This window comes from Pelophylax lessonae (assembly GCF_965119305.1).
Source record: "Pelophylax lessonae genome assembly, chromosome: 2".
NCBI classification, from domain to species: domain Eukaryota; kingdom Metazoa; phylum Chordata; class Amphibia; order Anura; family Ranidae; genus Pelophylax; species Pelophylax lessonae.
Genome location: NC_138769.1, coordinates 63664621 through 63685288, shown reverse-complemented (window position 1 = coordinate 63685288; position 20668 = coordinate 63664621). Strand labels below are relative to the sequence as shown.

General features: G+C 38.9%; 1 protein-coding gene across 2 annotated transcripts in view; it reads left to right on the top strand.

The window, feature by feature from the left end:
* HTR1F (5-hydroxytryptamine receptor 1F) overlaps positions 1–20668 on the top strand; it is a 445099-nt gene that overhangs the window by 347594 nt on the left and 76837 nt on the right. For both annotated transcript variants that reach the window (XM_082244850.1, XM_082244851.1), the window contains one exon: positions 17102–17252. The gene's annotated coding sequence lies outside the window, so the exon portion shown is untranslated. The remainder of the gene's footprint in view (positions 1–17101; positions 17253–20668) is intronic.

Sequence of the window (20668 nt, the reverse complement as noted above, 5' to 3'; positions counted from 1 at the left end):
CTATTATTATGACCTCATGTAGGTGATTCACATTGACTCATTTTTTTTTATTTTTTACAGACCATGTTTTACATAGTTGCACATTAGCCAAATTGACCCGTGAGGCTCTCCAATGCTGCGCAGACCTGGAACAAATAAAGGAGACTGCAACGGCATTACAAATCAAAATGCGCAATTTTGTGGACATGATTGGCAAATTTTAAGCCACAATTTTACTAGGTTTTTAATGTTTGTATTGGGATGTTCCTGATGTTACAAATTTTTTATAATGTTTTAGGGCATTTTAATTACACTCAGATGTTAAAGAGTGTACCCAAGTTTGGGAAAAGCACTTTACAACACCCTAACCCTAACCCTAACCCTAACCCTAACCCTAACCCTAACCCTGTGAATGTTTGATACTAAAACGTTTTTACATTCAACAATGTGTGTTCAATTCTTTATTAGACTTTCGTTGGGGGGTCGAGGTCTAAAGCTGTGTAAAGAAGCACTAAATGTATGATGGCTGTCCTATTCCCATATTTACATGTTAATGAAAGCATTTTGGACACTGCCATATGCGAGTTGCTGGAGGTGTCAATGAAATGTTAAAGATACCCCCAGTTTTAACGCATATCACAGTGCGATCTGACATTTCACACAGGATCGGATCACACAAGTTTGAACGATTGTGCGATCCTATCCTGATGCGGCTGAATAAATGCATCATGTGCGACTTTTGTGCGAGTGCAGTGCGAATTGAGCCATACAAACTGTATAGCTGATTTTCGCATGAACATCTGATCGCATGTAATAAAGGAGCAGTGCGCTACGATATTACATGCCATCAGATGTGCAGTGTGAATTGAGACATACACTTTGTATGGCTACATTCGCACTGAACACGCATACAAGTAGCACATGACCCTTTATTTCTGATGTATCTGGATTGGATCGCACAGTGCTTAACACTTGTGGAATACAATCCTGTGCAAAAAGTAAGTGGCGGGTCACCCTTATGCAATGCTGGAAGGCTGCAAAGTCGCAGACTTCCCGCATCGCATAAGTGTGACTCAACACTCAAGGTACTAGCAGTCCTAGGATTCAATATGGCATTGATATTGCCAGTAGCAATCAGTGTAGGGAGATCAGTGTAATCTATAGTGTATTGCTTGTTCGTTGCTCTAGTTCACTTTCCATTACCTATATATATAACACTTTGAGATGAACAATGATCAAGTTTCACATAACACTGACATATCCTAACATTGGTGGGCAGTGAGAAGGATGTCATAAATGAACACAACATAACAGGTGTAGGTACTTTGTTAATACCCTAATGTATTATATGAAATATATAGTATGGGCAACTTCTGGACAATGAACACCAATGTAAGGTGACATTAGATGAACCTTGGGTGTGACCTAGTTCTCAATGTGACAGGGTTTGTGTACATTTTGTGGGGTGCAGAAGGCCCTTGTATTTACACCACTGGCTAAAAAATAACACATGGCCATCATCACTTTGGATCAGCTGGTGAGAGACTACAGTCAAGAAACACACTGATGAATGTATTAACCCTTCCAAAGTCACACATATATAACACATGATTAACCCAAATAATTGTGTTTGGCATATGTGCCCAAATGATTATAATCCACAATACAGAATCATTGCAATTTTTGTTTAATGTGTTGAAAAATAATATATCTCTGACATTTATCTTGTGTGTCCAATCTTTAACAAGATTAATGGGTGTGTGACAGTGATTGCTGCCAGGACACAGCTCCTCTCCCCACGAAATAGTCCAGATATTCCTGGCGGATCTGACGGGCCCTGTGTGATGCCAATGCTGACCGTCCAACTTCCATTGACGTCATGGACTCCACTTGGTTAGAAGGTTGGGCCTCTCCACTTGTACCTGGCATAGCAGGGTCAGTATCCAGTTGCTGCAATACATAATTTTGTGCATTCCTGCGTAGGAAGTTGTGCAAAATGCAGCAACACAAGACCACATTATCCACTTTGTACAGTGCCAGGTTTATGGACGTCAGGAATATCCGGAACCGGTTGGCCATTATCCCGAAGGCATTCTCCACAACTCTGCGAGCTCTGGACAACCGGTAGTTGTAAATCCTTTGGTCTGGGGTGAGGTTCCTCTGAGGGTAGGGCTTCATGAGATGCTCCCCAAGCGCAAAAGCCTCATCTGCGATAAACACAAAGCTCATACCCTCAACAGTTTGCTCCCTGGATGGCAGGTTCAGAGTGCCGTTCTTTAGACGACGAGCGAACTCCGTCTGATCAATAACTCCCCCATCCGAATTGCGGCCATTTTTGCCAATATCCAAAAAAATAAACTCATAGTTTGCATTAACTATGGCTAGCATGACTATACTAAAAAAACCTTTATAATTATAAAAAAATGTGCCCGAATTCGGAGGGGGGACAATGCGGACGTGCTTCCCATCAATAGCACCCCCACAATTGGGAAAATTCCACTTCTCCAGAAATTGATCAGAAATCTCCAGCCATTGCTCTGCGTTTGAAGGAAACTGTGGGGAAAAAAAAAAAAAAAAAAAAAAAAAAAAAAAAAAAAAAAAAAAAAAATTAGTGCTTGAGCACATCACATTATTAATTACACACACAGTTGTCTGTTAAATGCTTATGCAACTTGCTAAAAAAATATACAACAGGAAGGCAAAGGTTTGGATATGGGGATGTAACATCTACATACATTTATTTTCAACCTCCTATTGTTCTTATATTGTAAAGGGCCATACACACTAGAAGATTCTCTGAAGACTTTTTCGTGCAGATTTACCTTTTCTATGTAGTGCAAGGGCCTACCAGATTGCATAGGATTTGAAAGTGTTTGTTGGACCTTATATTATTTGGTTTTGGTAAATCGGAAGGATAAATTGTTCTGACAATCTTCTAGTGTGTATGGCCCATTATACTCACCAGCTAGAGCTGAGATTTACAAACTACGGCCATCCAGCTGTTGCAGAACTACACATCCCATGAGGCCTTGTAATTCTCTGACATTCACAGACATGACTAGGCATGATGGAAATTGAAGTTCGTGAACAACTGGTGGGCCATAGTTTGAAGACCTCTGAACTTGAGCTTTGGTATATGCTGACTTTGAGATTTAGCATGTGGGTGGGGGATGGGTAAGTAAAACTGGGCATTTATACATCAATAAGGGCTTGTGGTCAGTGAAGGTTTTAACATCATTACATAAACATACAGAATCATAGGTGGGAATGGATGGACTGATGTATTTTAGATAAATCATTAACTAGGTACTAAAACATTGGCCAAGGAATAATTGTTTGAGGGAAAGCAATAAAATTAGATAAATTCGACATACTGTTAACAGGCAATGCGTTTAGGGACACATAGGAGAGAATGGTGGGGTGGTCAGTGGGTAATTTTACAAATGGTTAAAGATAATCTACATCTTTACTACTATGTGCATGCGGACAGAGGGTAGTTTACAAATAATGGCCTGTGTCAATTGCTGTACATCCAAAAACATCATAATTCAGGTGAAACTAGTAATACATGTAATGTAATGTAAAAAATCAAACATACCTTGATATAGTCCTTCTGCAAGACCTTGATGATGGCAGAGCAGGTCTCAGGGATGATGACTCCAAGAGCTTGGGGGGAGATGCCTGTGGTGAACTTCAGATCCTGCAGGCTTCTCCCTGTTGCAAGATACCTCAACGTCGCAATTAACCTTTGCTCAGGAGTAATTGCAAGCCGCATACAAGTATCCTGCTTCAGAATATAGGGGGACACCAGGGCAAGAAGACGGTAAAAGATGGGATCCGTCATCCTCAAATAATTCCTGAAGTCATCAGGATTATTTTCCTGGAGCTCCCTCAGCAAGGACATATGAGAAAATTGATCACGGTTAAGCAACCAATTTTTCGTCCAGGAGGTCCGCTTCTTCTTCCTATTGCTCGTACGTCGTCTCAGAGCCAAAACTCCAACACTAACGACAGCAACGGACGAATTCACGGTCGCCATAATAAATTCTCGAACGATGTCTCGGAAAATAGCGAAATGTCGTCAACCAAACAAATGCTACCGAAATCAGCGCGAGATGCCCAGAAGGGTCACGGCCAACACTCACTTCCTCTTTTGTAGCGGCGAACGTGCGTGGAACGTAGTGACGTCATTTTCTGTCGGAAGACAAATGTCCTGGGCAAGTTTTGAGCACTTTTCAACAGACAAACAACAAACACACCAGCCGCGAACATTTGTAGGACGTTCCGTCGGCCGACGATCGGTACGTGTGTACGGGGCTTTAATCAACTTTAGACTGCGATAATAGTATTTTAAGTCATTTCTGCATTACAAATTGAAAGATTATTATTTTAGTGAATCATTAGGAATAGTGTTAATGTTTGCTTTTTACAATCCCCCCCCCCTAAAAAAAAAAAAAATATATATATATATATATATATATATATATATACAGTATATATATATATATATATATATATATATATATGCAACACTGCCCATTGGAGGGCTGCTGAGAATTACACCTTGCTGGTCCCCTGGGTTACCATTAGCAACCGATACCAGGCAAAACAGCATTTAAAGTCCTTGGCTCAAACGACAATTATTCCAGGGGATGTTGGTTTTTTCGTATTTTATTTGGAACTGGGGTGGGAGAAGGAATGAGTGGGATACTCCAGCTATGAACTATGCACAATCTTGAGGCCAACTAACTGCAGAGTGCGGGAAGGCCGCTGCTTCACCTTGCCACTGAAGTGAAGATAGTTTAGAAAGTTCCTGTTTAATCATTCTCTTCAGGGTTCTAACTTGCCACCCCCTTTACTTCCACTGCCTGTGTGTGCTGACACCTGACCACTGACTTCACTGGAGTGGTCCCCTTCCTGGGCAGACCCCTTGGCAAGCTTCCCTGTACTCACAGACACTGTTTTTCCAGAGTTTCTCTGATGTCTACTCCACCAGTCAGCTTTCCTGGACCTCTGGATTCAGCACCCTACTACTGGGCCACAAGGCCTGGCCATCTGTGACCACCATCCCACCCAAAGACCCCTGTCACATGTGCCCGTGGCTTTTATAACATATCCCAGGATGCACCACTCTTTGTGCCAACCCACTGGGATAGTTACAAAACCCTGTGTGTCACTGGCTGGGTTTTCTCCATTGTCTAACAGGCTCCCCTATTGGATACAGTGGGGACACTCCCTCAGGCCAGATGAATCACACATGGACACATGCAACAGGCCTGACTAACAATCAGGCTCCCCTGATAAGCAGATGGAGACACTAGGCTTTTACCTACCTAGCACCTACCTAAGAGGGTGCTACATACATATATATATATATATATATATATATATATATATATATATATATATATATATATATATATATATATATATATATAATTAGATTTTGCATTTCAAACCAAGGTTAAAGCTTACCTAAATAGGAATTTGTAAATACTTAAATGTCCAAATTCTGGTCACAGGGTCACTGTAAGAGAGCCATTCAGATAGAAATAGAGCTTTGTCTACATCTTTGCATAACTACTTAATGTAGTTTAGGTATTAAAGGTGCAGATGAAGTTAAATCCTACCTGGGTCTTATATTTTAGTCTATTTTATTTCTCTTGAGGACCCCTTTAAACATATTAGTGTGTTGCAGTGCCATTATCATTTTATAGGCTCCTTTCACACGGCCGCTCCGCTGCTTAAGTCCGCTGCAGGACTTTTTTTTTTTTTTTTCCACGGAGCGGATGACATTTCTGTCATCCGCTCCGTATGCCCGCATATCATCCCATCCGTTTGCGGATGATATGCGGACATAATGTAAGTATATGGCATTGCGGATGTCAGCGGATGACACCGCTGACATCCGATTTTCCTTCCTTTCCGTTTTTTACACGGATGGAAAAATGGGGTTCTGTTCCGTTCGTAAAAACGGAACAGAACTGAAAGGAAGAAAATCGGATGTCAGCGGATGGTATTCCGCTGACATCCGCAGTGCCATTCACTTACATTAATGTCCGCAAATCATCCGCAAAAAAATAGGATGATTTGCGGACACACGGAAAGCAGCGGAGCGGCCGTGTGAAAGGAGCCTAATGGCACCAAAACTCACTGAGGCCCTATGTCTGCTTTAATGCGCACCACAACACAAAGGGGTTGATTTACTAAAGGCAAATAGACTGTGCACTTTGCAAGTGTAGTTGCTCCAGAACTTAGTAAATGATAAAAGGCTCTGCTAACTTCCATCATCCAATCATGTGCAAGCAAAAATGCTGTTTTTTTTTCTTATTTTCCTTGCACGTATTTGGGTATTCTTTGCAAAGTGCTCAGTCTATTTGCTTTCAGTAAATTACCACCACAGTAAGACACTACCACAGATGTTGGAGGAGCCTTGATAGTCTGGACTGGCAGACTTAAGCTGGGCATACATGGGCTCAAATTGGCCAGTTTCATAGGAATTTTTGATTCATGTATGGAGGTTCATGTTCATGAGAAGTTAATCTATTGGTTGGCTTAAAAAATGGGCTTGTTGGAAAATCCCTGCTCGATCAGCCCATGCAGCAAACAGGCTGCATGCGTTGATCAGTGTATTCTGACAGTGGGAAAAGTCTAATGTCAAATTACGAAGACACAATGGGGAGGATTTCCCTATTCACCTCAAATGTGTGGATGGGGAAATTGGCTCAGTTGTTTTTTTTTTTTTTTGTTCAGAAAAAATCCTGGGTTTCATATGACCAGCTTAATAGTGAGACAGCAGCTGTGAAATTTGAAACTGATGCTCAAGTCCTGCCTGAGCTATAAATCAATTCTATTCCTCTTTAATAATGATAGAGATCCAAGGCAGTTACCAGATGCAGTTCTGATATAATCAGATACAGCGGGTAGAATAAGTATTGAACACATCACCATTTTTCTAGGTAAATATATTTCTAAAGGTGCTTTATACATGAAATTTTGCCACATGTCGGTAACAACCCACACAATCGATGCATACAAAGAAATTAAAATAATAAGTTCAGAAATTAAGTTATGTGTAATAAAATGGAATGAGACAGGGAAAAAGTATTGAACACTCCAACTGAAATGTATTAAATACTTTGTACAAAATCCTTTGTTGGTAGTGACAGCTTCAATATGCCTCCTGTACAGAGAAACTAGTCGCATGCATTGCTCGGTGTGATTTTTGTGTGGTCCATTCTTCCACACAAACAGTCTTAGAAATATTGAAGGTTCCATGGATCTCTTCTATAAACTCTGATCTTTAGTTCTTTCCATATATTTTCTGTTGGATTCAAGTCAGGTGACTGGCTGGGTCATTCTAGCAGCTTTATTTTCTTTCTTTGAAAAAAATTTGAGAGTATCCTTGGCTTTGTGTTAGGGATCATTGTTTTGCTGAAATGTCCACCCTCATTTCATTTTCATTATCCTGGTAGATAGCAGCAGATTTTTATCAAGAATGTGTTGGTACATTTTTGTATTCATCCTTCCTTCAACAATATGAAGTTTGCCAGTACAGTATACCAAAAAACACACCATGATGTTCCCATCTCCAAACTTCACTGTTGGTATGGGGGTGTTTTTGGGGTGATGTGCAGTGCCATTTGACCTCCAAACATGGTGTGCATTATGGCATCCAAAGAGTTCAATATTGGTCTCATCTGACCAGACTATATTCTCCCAGTATTTCACAGGCTTGTCTAAATGTTATGCAGCAAACTTTAAATGACCTTTAACATGCTTTTTCTTTAGCAATAGAGTCTTGTGTGGTGAGTGTGCATAAAGGCCATGGCGGTTGAGTTCATTACTTAATGTTTTCTTTAAAACAATTGTACCTACTAATTCCAGGCCTTTCTGAAGCTCCCCGCAAGTGGTCCTTGCCTTATGGACAACTCTTCTGATAATTATTTTCACTCCTCTGTCAGAAATCTTGTGAGGAGCACCTGGTCATGGCTGGTTTATAGTGAATTTATGTTCTTTCACACCTATGGATTATGTCCCCAACAGTGCTCACTGGAACATTCAGAAGTTTAGAAATCAGTATTTTTTTGAAAAAATGAGGTTACGAAGATATTGAGAGAGCTCTTTGCTTTTATGCATCATGTTTCTGGTTTGACACCTTGGTAATGAAACACCTTTTTATAGGTTATAAATTGAGACTGAACCAGCTGATATTAATTTGCACTGACAAATGGCAGGATTGCTTTCTAATTACTGATAAATTTAAGCTGGTGTCTTTCCATGCCTTTTTGCAGCTCCCTTTCTTCATGTGTTCAATAATTTTTCCCTGTGTCATTCTATTTTATTACACATAACTTCATTTCTGAACTTATTTGTTTTGGTTTGTTTGTGAGTATGGATTGTATGGGTTGTTACCGACATGGTGAAAATGTCATGTCAATAACACCTTCAGAAATATATTTAACTATAGAAATTGTGACATGTTCAAAACTTATTTTACCTGCTGTATGACCAGGGAAGCAAATTTTACTGCCATTGAGATATGGAAGATATGAGGAAACCGCTGGCCGTCAGATGCCATTTCAGGTCATTTTCTTGTCCTAGGGTTAGAATATTATTTGTAAATCGTTTACTGAACTTGAATAGCACTTTAGAAATGCTGTACTCAATGTGACTTTGAAGGGCATTGTTAGAAAACAACTCTAGGCAAGAAGTGAAACCAGTCAATTACTGCTAACTAGCTAAGGGAATGAGGTGAAGCTGTGAATGGAGCTGCATTTCTTGGGTAAAGAAGATAATGCTGGAACCATGGAACATATTAGACTGCATTTATTCTGGTTCATTTTTAGTGCAATTCAGAAGATTTGGATATCGACAACTACACTGGATTGAGCTAGCCATATAACTGTTTGCTCTGTTTCCCTTGAGTGAGTTTCAATGTAAAAATGTCATGTTTAGCTCTAACTTACTTTTGTTCCTAAAGTTGTTTGTTTCCAAACAACTGAATCACCCAAACACTCACTCCGGTGGGAATAGTAGGAGTGCTGCTCTCCTCAGGCGGGGAACTCCAAACAGAAGTGCATGTGAAAGAGAAAAGGAGGCATAAACCCCTAGTGCATTACCCTTGGACACCTTTAAAAACTTTTTATTAAAATGCCAAAAACATACTCAAAGACATGAAGAGCAAAAATCGCACTGAATGAGTCAACCACATGTGGAAGTGATCATCCCTGTAATTGGACAGCTGACACATTTGGGGAGACACACTCCCTTCCTCAGAGCTAGTCCACCTTTCACCAGAGTCAGATTTATACTGAATGTACCAAGTGTGCTAACACAAGTCACTCCCCCTCCCTCTCCATGTGCCCTGGGCGGGGCCAATTGGTTACCATACCACCCGACAGTATTCAAAAAATAAATAAATAAATAAATAAATAAATAAAATAGTAGATGATGATTGCATGGTGTATGCCCTACCTACCTATGTTTGGTCATATTATCTAGTAAAATTTCTATAGAAATAAATAGGTTAAAACTGGGTTCAAATAGTAATATAACCACAATGGATGAATGTCACTGGTCCATAGTATAATTCCTTAGTCCTACTCACCCAATGTGATCTCCCATGTCATGGTGTTACATGAGTATCTCATCCATGGAAGCCATCCCCATCGTCTGCTTTCCCTTGTTTAGTCCCAACAGATCTTCCCCCTATCACCCCGTCTGCTGCACTTCCAGGACCGCAGGGGCAAAACAGGCAATAAAGTTAATGAACTGTCTGATGGGATAAACCTGTCCATCTGTCCTTGTGGACTCCTTTTTGGACACCCCAAAGGCCCCCACTTTCGCTATCCCCCACTATGTCTGCTGCTCTTCCGGGACCCGGAATGCACGCCATTCTTCCTGTGCTCCGGGCCCACTGTATGTCACGTCCAGGGGCGTGGTGATCTTCCAAAGCGGTGCCCCATTCCACACACGCAACGCTTAGATGAAAAAGTGAGAGAAGATTACCAGGTGGCATTTTGTACCAAGTACAACCAGAAAACGTTCTCCATTATAAAGATCTTAGAGAAACATTGGGGCATCCTTGAGAAGGATCCATTGCAAACAAACCCAAGGTCATTTATCATAGACCCAAAGATCTCAAAAGCTACATACCACCTAGCCGAGTTAAACCTACTAGGAAACATCTAGCCTCAATGTGGAGAGCGGTTTTTGATCAGAAGGGCAATTTTAGATGTGGAGTCCCCAATTGTGGTCTATGTCAATATATGTGGCATAGAAAAAAGGAGTCCACAAGGACAGATGGACAGGTTTATCCCATCAGACAGTTCATCAACTTTGCAACGGAATTTGTGGTGTATTGCCTGGTTTGCCCCTGCGGTCCTGAAAGAGCAGCAGATGGGGTGATTGGGGGAAGATCTGTGGGGACTAAACAAGGGAAAGCAGACAATGGAGATGACCTCCATGGATGAGATACTCACGAAACCCCATGACATGGCAGATCACATTGGGTGAGTAGGACTAAGGAATTATACTATTGACCAGTGACATTCATCCATTGTGGTTATATTACTATTTTAACCCAGTTTTACCCTATTTATTTCTATAGAAATTTTACTAGATAATATGACTAAACATAGGTAGGTAGGGCCTACACCACGCAATCATCATCTACTTTTTTATTTTTATTTATTTTAATACTGTCGGGTGGTATGGTTAGCAATTGGCCCTGCCCAGGGCACACGGGGAGGGAGGGGGAGTGACTTGTGTTAGCACACTTGGTACATTCAGTATAAATCTGACTGCTGAAAGGTGGACTAGCTCTGAGGAAGGGAGTGTGTCTCTCGAAAGGCGTCAGCGGTCCAGTTAAAGGGATGATCACTTCCACATGTGGTGGACTCATTCAATGCAATCTTTGCTCTTCATATCTGTATGTTTTTGGCATTTTAATAAAAAGTTTTTAAAGGTGTCCAAGGGTAATGCACTAGGTGTTCGCGCCTCCTTTTCTGTTTTTCTCTTTCATATGCACTTTAGTTTGTTTCCACCCTGCACCCAAAGCGTAAAGGCCATGCCAAAATGTTCCCTACCTCCCCTTCCTCTCCAGGTGTATGCTAACCTCTCTGTAATGGTGAAAGCCTCCAGTTTATAAACCAAAATCTTCTATGTACCGGCACTCCCTGTATAGTAACTACCAATAGACTTAAATTGTGCTGTACTCCTACACTAGAGACACTAACGCACCCGTTTATAAAAAATATCTTTGTCTCAACATATGTGCAAGTGTAACAAATAAATTCTGTAATGTTTGTAATATGTGTGTAATAGTTTCATTGTTACCTCAAATGTTCTTAGCCTTTTCTCTCATGTTGGAATGTTCCTAAGTAATTTTTTATTAGGATCAAATGTTAGGGGTTGTTACATTTGCCAAGTGAAAAACAACAATTCATTGATTACACACATTTTACAAACATTACAGGCATTATTTGTCCGCTTGCATAACTGTTAAAATATTTGCAAAGCATTTTTTTTTTTTATAAATTGTCCCCTTTGGAAGCTTTTAGGCCCAATGATGAAGTCACTTGAGGAGGCAAAATCTGAGCAGGGGGTTCTAGGCTAGAAAAAAAAAATGTAAAACAATTTATACTGACAGCACAAAAAGAAAAAACAAATACACAAATAAGAATAATAAACAAATACAGACAATTTTAATCAAATAAATTAAAATACCTCAAATACAAAAAACACACACACACACAAGTAAACTGTATTTCCCTTAAGCAGCTCAAGGAGTGAAATGAAGTGTTTAAGTTTCTGCAAAATTCCGGTAGCATTACCAGAATTTGGATGACAGCGCTGGAGCCAGTATTATTAAGAACAATGCCAGTAGTAGAGGCTTCCATTTAAGCTTTAAACTTTATGTTATCTTGACTACTGCCTATTTACGTATATAATATGGTAAGCTGAAAAGTGAAATGACCTTGTCTTACTATTTTAAGCCCTCATATTCAATGAAAAAAAAAAAAAAAAACACATCACATGTATTGTAATAGATAAATCTATTTATAATGGTGTGAAATTTTAATTTCACCAGAGATTACACTGAATAATTACACTTTCTCAGACCAGACATGAACTATAGGTAAACAACTATGTTAATTAGATGCTGGTGTTATTTTAATCGCTTTTTATAAATATAACTTCCTGCGAACACTTGACTTTTCTTAGACTGTAATTTACATCACATTTGCGTCGATGTTGGTTTCTGATTTACATTTATTTTTTTTAACATGTATCCGCCTTTTGGTTTGTTGTTGTTGTTACTATTGATATTCCTCCAAGAATATCATGTAGTTTATTTCTGCCATAGACTGATTGAAGCCTTTTTTTTTTTTTTTTTTTATTGTTCATTTATATGAAACAATGTATTGTGTGTCAGAGATTAAAGTGACACTAAACAATATCTTTATTCTCCAAAAATAATCCATATACATACTGTACACTACCAAATGGCCCTGTAATCTTACTGGGTTTTTATGCCCCTCTGTGAGTTCCCAAACCTCTCTTTTTCCCTCCTTACTTTTGTTTGTTTGGAGTGAGAAGTGCACTTTAGATGTGGCCATGTTTACTGCTCTATGCACACTACAAATCCCATACTCCTTAGCCCATCCAGGGAGCAAGCAGGGGAGCATGTCTGAGTTACTATAAACAGATATGTATACAGTGCTATATAAAATCAAATAAAGTGACAATGTGCATCATAAAAATCAATAAACTCGCTTAAAGTGCAATATATATTCCTCTTAAGTGCAATAAATAATGTCCATAAGGTGCATTCAAAGTAAAGTGCAAGTCCACTAAAATATAAATATAACCATGGATTAAAATTCAATCAAGTGCTTGATAGATGTTTCATATAAAAGTGCAACTAGTGTCCCCTAGGTCTCAGTAGCACCCCCACTGAGGAAGTCGTGTCGCGAAAGCGTAAGACGCCACGCGTATAGGGGAAGGAGACCTGGACGGACGTGCAGCGACCCACCAGTGCGGCTCCCGACAGCTACTGTTTTTGGCGTGTATGGTCCGCACAAGTCCATTGTGCCAATTTATGTGAGTGCAATTCTACTTTGAATGTGAATCAATTAAAGGATAATAGCAGTGTACACTTAGATGCCTTATTATCTTTATTCACATATCATGTCCATGGGATGGTGAGAGATCGATTCAGGAAGTGGTCATATTGAGGATTCAATGCTGGTTTAATGCTTCAGTGAGGTGAGAGGCCATCTGGTGGCTAAACGGTGGTGGTGTCACTTGCACTTTTATATGAAACATCTATCAAGCACTTTATTGAATTTTAATCCACGGTTATATTTATATTTTAGTGGACTCTTATGCACTTTACTTTGAATGCACCTTATGGACATTATTTATTGCACTTAAGAGAGAATATATTCTTTAAGCGAGTTTATTGATTTTTATGATGCACATTGTCACTTTATTTGATTTTATATAGCGCTGTATACATATCTGTTTATAGTTAATTTCTCCCATTAGGGAAGGAGGTTTTATATAGCTGCTGTATTTTCTTTATGTGTCCCAAATTATTGGGTTTTAACACTACACCACTTTATATTTAATTGCGCTTATTTACTTTTTTGCACAATGTCTGAGTTACTACATACAGTGGGACTATGGAGAATAATCATAGACACCCTCTAAAATGAATTCAGATCACAGCAGCAAAAGATAAGGAATTTGGAGATTTAGAGGATACTCAGAGCAAGAGAAACTATTTTTTGGGTTAAAAATACATACTTGAATATAATTTGCTTTAAAACCAGAGTTAAGTATATTTAAGTCAATTAAAACTATAATGTAGTCAGAAAATGTTTTTTTTTTTTTTACAGAAAAAAGTGTTACAAAATAGACAGTAAAATAAACAAGATCAAAAGGGAACAGTAATTAACAGAGTTTTCCAGGATTTTAGATAGGTAGGTTTCAGAGTAGTCCGATCTGGTGTATCAGAGTCACTGGCATAAACGACTCACAGCATTTGTGCATAGTTTTGATGAAAAATTTAGAACTATTAGCTGCCAATTGCAGCGGATTTTTATGAACCCTTTAGAGAGCGTCACTGATCATACTGCAGCAGACACTCCTTTAATGTCACTTCTCTAACGATGTCAACATTTCCAGAGGATTTCCAATTTGAAAACCAATGTATAGTTAGTTATAATTAAATCACCATTTGAAAAAGAGCAAGCATGGCATATAGATAGATAGATAGATAGATAGATAGATAGATAGATAGATAGATAGATAGATAGATAGATAGATAGATAGATAGATAGATAGATAGATAGATAGATAGATAGATAGATAGATAGATAGATAGATAGATAGATAGATAGATAGATAGATAGATAGATAGATAGATAGATAGATAGATAGATAGATAGATAGATAGATAGATAGATAGATAGATAGATAGATAGATAGATAGATAGATAGATAGATAGATAGATAGATAGATAGATAGATAGATAGATAGATAGATAGATAGATAGATAGATAGATAGATAGATAATATATCATATGTATACATCATTTATTGTTATACATGAGGGTATTTTATATATATATATATATATATAGCAATTTTTGGGATGTTGTATCTGTACTGGTGGGACCATTCTTTACTGTTATTATTATTGACAAAATATGACCAATTTGTCTGCTTACATTAGCATAGGTACATTTGGTATCTAACTAATTGTGATTTACTTATGCATTTGAGTAGATGCTTGTTTTATATGTACTATCATAACAGGACCGTGGCTTATGTGTAGAATTTAAGAGCTGGGTTGTATGAAAAGGACAGTTTTCGGTCATGTAGAGCCAGTCTCAAATGTGTATTGCTTCTACACAACTTTATGAAAGCCAGTTATAACCAGGATACACCCTATTCAGAGCTCTGCTAAAGGTTTTATGACCTGGCAATTTACAGCCATTAGCTGGCCTAAATTAAGAGATATCCTGCTAATCAGCCATCAAAAAAGGGAGGTGGGGTTCACTTGAAGTGGTAATCCCATAGGGGCCACTGCTATAAACAGAGGCTGCATGTCCACCCAAACACCAGTCCACTTGTTCTGGCTCCAAATACCAATCTAGGGGTTGTCTTTTAGTGTTTATTGCTTGAAGTAACTTTAACATGAGAGGGGCTAGGGCAGGGGATATTTCCAAACAACTAGTATTCAGCAATGAGACAGCAATCCACTCCTTGAGTAATTGTGGGTGCTGGACAGTCTAATGCCTCACAGCTGGGGACAAATCTCTGACATCTGGTTACCTTGCGCCTATACAGAACTGCTGGTACCCAAGTGTAATCTCCAGAACCCACCTGAAAAAAGGGTCTTTAAAGTCAACACATTTCACAGAGGTTGCACTCCGACTGGGCTGTAGCCAAACCACTTGTACCTCAGACAGATGGGATTTCTTCTGACGCAGGTCCCCCCAAGGTCTACTCTGCCTAAATTTCTGCCCCATGTTAATCATGAATAATGTACTACTTTGTTTTGCCATACATTTGGATCAGGCTTGATTGGCACACATTAGTCAGATAATCTATTTCCTTCTCTTGTACTCTGCCATACCATCAGGAGTTTTTGCAAAATAAAAGATAGGAAAAGACAGAAAAAGATAGGGAGAGAACAGTTGCTATGTGTCCCTCTCTATATATAAAAAAATAGTATGCTCAGGATTATCTCTAAGAGCTGTCTAAACAAAGGTTGTAGTCATTTAGTGCAGGGTTAGTTACTTCACTTATGTACTGATGCTCTAAGCAAAACTAAACAATATTGCTGCCAACCACTATTTGATGGTAGTATTCTAAAATCCCACTATTTCCATCAGAATATGATGTTTGCACTCTCAGCCACACCATGGGCTGAGATTTTCTTACCAGGTAGACTGCAGTTTCAGGTCAATGCTCTTAATGGAGCTAGTTCCCTATGTGGTATAATGTTATTCACCCAATCCATCCAGTGTTTCACTGTCAGAGGGCAGTATTGTATCCATAGAGCTGAAAAGCAGATGTGGGCAGCTTTCACCCTATGGTTCAGAGAATTTCTGAATAATATTATGTTCTTGATCCCGAAAATGATCCGGTTTGGGGCAGGACCAGAAGATACACAGCAACTTTCCTAGAGAGGTGCCACAGAACCAGCATTGGTTTGGAGAGTAAGGAAACATAGAGTAAGGCATTTTAGGGGTCCCGTATCACCTGGTCACACACTTGTATCAAAGTTCTTGATATTTGTTTCTTATGGATGATTTGAAGAAGAGTGCAAGATGTTTGGAGTGCTCCTCCAGGGTCAGGTAGTTATGTAAATCTTGTTCTTATTTAGGAAGAAAGAGAAGCAGAAGGTCCTTGTATGCCTGGAGAAGTTTATAACAGAAGGAGAGGGCATGTAAAGCTGGTCCAGATCCTATTCATTCCTGTTCAAAAGTTGGAAGAGGCTGATCAAAGACAGGGGTTTTAAAGAGTAAGTGTAAGATATGCTCATGTTGTCTCCTTTGCCAAAATCACAAGTGGGCCTGTCCAGGTCTGTGTATTGGTCCAATGCCATCATGTGTTTAAACCAAAATGTGCCCCATTTACAGCATCTGCTGTAACAATTATGGGCTTAAGAAATGTTTGTGACATTCACAGGCATGCCAGACAGTAACTTAGTTTGAAATACGCTAGCTTCATTTAAAGAGGCAAGGCACTTTTTTCAGAAAAATATATTGCAAAATACACAAAAAGCAACAGTAAAGCAAACAGGAATAAAAGTAATTTGTGCAATTTGATTCAAAGTAATCTGATCTGGTATATTAGAGTTATTGGCTCTCATGAATGACTATCTGCATTTGTGCATAGTTCTAGAGGGCCTATCTCCATCCAATCACAAGAGTTGAGGGGTGTGATGTAGGAGTGCTGAAATGTTTGATTATACATCAGACACTACGTTAATGTTACTAGAAATATTTATATTTATTTTCTTAAGAAATTGGCACCTGCCATAAATCTGATAATGACTCAGACGTGAAATTTGTAATATTCTTGCTTCTTTATTTACAGATTAATATAAAAAGATTACCAGAATGTGGAAGAAACTATAATTCTTCTGACATGTACAGAGCAAAGAAGACCAAAAAGAAATCCTTTCACAGGATACTGAGGAACAATTCTAAACTATGTCCTAATTGTGCAAAAGTAATACATGATGAAGGTATGGGTGTACATTATTTATTTGGTTTATTATTTATTTACATTGCTTCTCTATATTTTTTCTAGTAAATATTAAATTTGACGTTTTATTGTATTTTCTATTCCACATTTTCATATTTCTTACCTTACTTTCAGTTAGGTTAAAAAAAAACACAAAAAATTGTTGAGGTTTAGTCTTCTAGGGTTGGGGTTTGAGGTTTAACATAGAGACCGCCAGGCCAATTCTCTCAATCATGTAAAAATCTGCATTTTTTGGTATAAAATGACTTAAAATCCTCAAACATTATATATTATTTCTAAGCAGGGGCCATAGAGAATAAAATGGTGGATGATGCAAATTTTTTTTGGCATATTGTGTTTGCGTTGTCGTTTTTACAATTGCAAATGTTTTGGAAAAAAATACACCTTAATTAATTTTAGTGTACTGTACACAAACACAATATAATACCCATTTTTTGGTAAAATATAAAAATGATGTTACGCCAAGTAAATACATTCCACATGTCACGCTTTAAAATTGCGCACGCCTGAACGGCATCAAACTACGGTACATTAAAGCAGGCAACACTTTAAAAGCCTTTAAAGGTTACCACTTTAGATTAGATTGATGTTAGAATTATTGCTTTCACTCTGACGTTCGATGTGGTACCTTGCATGTGTGGTGCAATCGCTGTGTACATACGCCTGCGGGACCAACGCATGTGTATTCCTTTGTGTGCAACCATGGAGAGATGGGGGGAGCCCTCTTCCGCCACCTGTTAAAATGATACAGCAGCTTTTATATTAAAGCCCATTGCCAGCTAAAAAAAAAAAAGGTTTGGGAAGATGCTTGTAGCTGCTAACCCCTTCAACCAGATGACGTACGGGTACGCCGCTGAAGCTGGAGTGGTTGTTGAGGTTTAGTGTTTAGGTTTTATGTTTTTGAGGGAGGTATATTTTACATTATTATATTTGCAAGGGTCTTTTTTATATCAAAGTCACAAACATAAGCTTGTTCCTGACGCAGGCAAAGCCACCCATTGTTTGCAGCATATCACTGCATACTTCTGCAGTACAGTTTAGTGCACCAAATCACCAAAAAGTTAAGGGCATCAAAGCACCACACCCTCAATCCCCTTATTGTCATAACTTCTAATAATGTTGGGAAATCCCCTGTATTCATAATGTCAGGCATGCCTAAAGAAAGATGAAAAGGTTATGCACATGCAGCTGGTGGGGAAGGGGTGAGCAGGTTCTGAAACCACAAACAAAAAAAAATGTTCCTAAACCATCTGATTGATCTTCAAATTGAGGACCCATGGACTGTTGGGTGTCCAGACTGGACCACTGGCCAGAGATTGAATAGCATGCTCTTATTTGCATTTCACCTGCTTTGGTCTCTCCTTCCGAAATTGCAGCCTACTAGAGGCACTTACATAGTGAGCATTAAGTCTGTACAAAATTTCCTGCTTTTTGTTCTGTAAAATAGAATACTATTATTTTATTTCTTGATTAAAACCTGTCGGGTCATTTCCTTTGAAACTGGGGCCTACTACAGCTGCTTACATAGTGTGTGTTGAGTCTGTAAAATATTTCTGTATTTTTATCTGTGACATAATACACTCTAATTTTGGCTTCTTGATTACTGGAAGATGACCAATGTGACAGTATTTCCAAACCAAACTTAGAATGGGCTAATGGACACAATAAACCTCCCTGTGGGGTGCTAAATTTTTAAATAATAGTAAACTATAAAAAAAGTGCTAATGTGATCCAACATAACAAATTATTATTAATACATATCAGTAAAGTGAAAATCCTATAATGCTTAGAAAAAGCACTGCTTGCCCAGTCCACAAGCCACGCCCTGACATGTTTCACCCCACTTGGCGGGCTTAGTCATAGACTGCATCTTAGCTCTGCCCAATGCATTTTTTCATACAATAGATGTAAAACTGAGCAATACTCAGCATTTCATATTAGTAGCAGATCACTATCTTTAAAGATGAAAACCAAACTGGTATTTAGGGACAGTGTAACGGATCAACTGGCACCCCGACCGGGTACCTCCATTGACAGATGCTCCTAGTGCTTCCTGATGGCTCCAAGCACTCCACCAGACACCGTAACCACTTCAGACCCCACGAACCGCCGCAGCTTGGTTGGGGTCCTGCCATCTCCTCCCCACCCTGGACCTATGACAAGGCTCCAGGTTCCCGTGGGTGACCCTCTCTTTCCCCAGAGAGCGCAACAGGAACAGGAACAAGCTCTTACAAGAGCTTAGTGATTATCCAAGGGAGTATGAAGGACATAGCAATCCCTTGTAGCATATTCCCCAAATGAGAGACAGGACTCTAGATTGAGGGTGAAGTATAACTCAAAACTTTAATGGTACAGCTGCTCTTTTATACAGTTTTCCCCCACAAGGTTACCGCCCAGGTGGACCTTGTTGGGGACAGGACATGACATTCACGACCCAAAAGAAACAGAGTTTTACACTCAGCCATTCCCATACAGTGTACACAATCCCTCCCCTCTGGCTGATTACAGTATCATATGCAGATGAAAGTGTATACAGGAACTAAACTATTTATCTAGCCATCTGGACCGAACAATGTGAGGTCATTAACATTTAACAATGGGACAGACACAATCCACATTCCATTTCAATACACAAACAATAGGAAAGTCTGTCAATGACAGTCTGTGTGTCTCTCTCACAGACAAGCACACAGAATACACATTATCGAGGAGGCAGACTTCATGGTAATGGTCTATAACAGTCTAAGTCTCCCAGTGTAAAGTGGGAATAAATCTTCATATTTCTGAAGAAATTCAAAGCATTGAGTATCTGATTTTCACTTCCAGCGGCGGTGAATACGCCACAGACAGCAACAGAGTATGTCAATTGACAAGAGACAGTATGGATGAAGGGGGAGATTAGGGTCTTTTTAATCAGAGATTATAATGGCACCTTCCCCCATGTACAAACAATGGAGAAAATTCTAGCAAGGGCATAGACCTGTCCCTAGGAAAGAGGTCAAGACTACGTCCCTACAAGAGGAAAAGGGGGTTTAAATGTGCCTCTACAAAAAGTCAAAGTATGCACATGTTCATGTCACATAACAACAGTACACAGCTGTTAAAAAATTCATAAATCTTTATTTATACATGATAAAAACAATAAGTATATCACTCTGATTGATTGAATAGTCAATACATAGTGACAGGATTAGTACAATTACAGATAAAAATGCTGGAGCTACGCGTTTCGCATTATGCGCTTCCTCAGGGTCCAGCAAGGGAAAGTATGTAAACAAAGATTCAGTCTTTAATAATCTAAAGGTACATAAAACAGTTATTAGATTTATAAATATACACATATGTCTATAACATTTTTATTATCAATTTGTTATTTTCAGCTCTCAATTGTATGTT